General features: G+C 51.1%; 1 pseudogene; it reads left to right on the top strand.

Moving 5' to 3' along the window:
* The first annotated feature begins 655 nt into the window (after positions 1-655).
* Positions 656-1,333, top strand: LOC115319398 (annotated as a pseudogene).
* Positions 1,334-1,572: the final 239 nt, after the last annotated feature.

The raw sequence follows: 1,572 nt of genomic DNA, 5'->3' as shown, positions 1-1,572 counted from the left end.
AAGACGTGGAAGTCCACGCAGTGAGCGTCGTCTCAGACCTGGTAAGCAAGAAAACCCTAGATCGCCTTGCTGAGGCGACCGCGAAGGACGCAGACCTGCAGTCCGTCATTTGTTACATGAACGGCAAGGGTGATATTGACGGCATGCTGAAACCTTTTGTGTCTGAGTTGTCACTGGTTCAAGGAATAGTATTGAAGGGTAGCAAAGTTGTGGTCCCGAAGTCCATGAGACCGGAGATGCTCCAACGTATTCATGAAGGTCATTTGGGAATTAACAAGTGCAAATCAAGAGCCCGACGTTTGGTGTTTTGGCCAGGACTCAACTCGGACATCGAAACTCTGCTACAAGAGTGCTCAGTATGCCGAAAGTATACGTACAAGCAGCAAAGTGAGCCCCTCATATTGAGGCCAGCACCGAATCATGCGTGGTACAGAGTGGGAGTTGATCTTGTCCAGCATGGCGGAAGTTCGTATCTTTGTGTATTTGACGCGCATTCGAACTTTCCGGAAGTATAAAGCTGACGGACACCACGGCATCTTCTGTTATTGCAAAGTTGAGCTCTATATTTGCAAGATACGGAATTCCACTAGAGGTCTGCAGCGATAACGGGCCCCAATTTTCGTCTCATAAGTTCGCTGTTTTTGGATCCAGATACGACTTCAAGCATGTGACGTCGAGCCCGGAGTTTCCCAGGTCGAACGGACTCGCCTAGAAAGGGGTGCAAATTGTCAAGCGGATCTTGAAGAAAACTGAGGAGGCCCATGAAGACTTCTGGCTGGGGCTACTGGGCAATCGATCTGCCCCCCTGGAGGATGGCCGGTCGACAGGACAGCTTTTACAAGGCAGGAGGCTACGCAGTCGGATCCCGGACTTCAGCCATCAACCCAGCAGGCGTGTTTTTAAACACCGGCAGCTCGACACCCGAGGCAAGAACCTACCCGACCTCAAGAAAGGCGAAGTCGTGAGGGTGAGAGACAAAGACAAAGCATGGACTCGTAGAGCTCGGGTCTTCGGATCAGCCGCGCCAAGATCATATCGGTTGGTTACCGAAGACAACAAGCTGCTGCGACGCAACCGGCAACATCTTCTTGCAACACGTGAGCCGCTTCAACAAGAAACTGCTGAAAGCGACGACTCGGACAGCGGGGATTCAACCGAGGAACTGAGAGCGACACCGGCCTCCTTGCCCCCAAGACCGCCTACGCCGGGTTTGCACGACCACCCCCTGAAGCCGGTCCCAAGACGATCCACAAGGCACACCCGTCAACCAGAGCGCCTGCAATACGACAGTAATTTCAACCAAGTGCATCCCATCTACCATTGGAACTCCTAATGTTATTTATGAAACAAAGGAAAATGTATCGTGCAAGTCACGCACGCGCTGCATGTAAACCGCGATGTCATATCTCGTTAACAGATAAACTGCTGACACGTGCTGCGCTGCTGCGCAGCCGCGTCGTACTATATAACTAATCGCTACCTGAATAAACGTTGTTGTTGGCTTGACACATCACGACTGATACAGATATGAGGCACACGTTTGGTTAAAGGATAACTTATTGTTGTCGAAAA

Source organism: Ixodes scapularis, unplaced genomic scaffold (genome assembly GCF_016920785.2).
Source record: "Ixodes scapularis isolate PalLabHiFi unplaced genomic scaffold, ASM1692078v2 PGA_scaffold5__190_contigs__length_132052651, whole genome shotgun sequence".
Lineage (NCBI taxonomy): Eukaryota > Metazoa > Arthropoda > Arachnida > Ixodida > Ixodidae > Ixodes > Ixodes scapularis.
The sequence above is the reverse complement of the archived record's forward strand: the minus strand, read 5'-3'. Positions and strand labels throughout refer to the sequence as shown.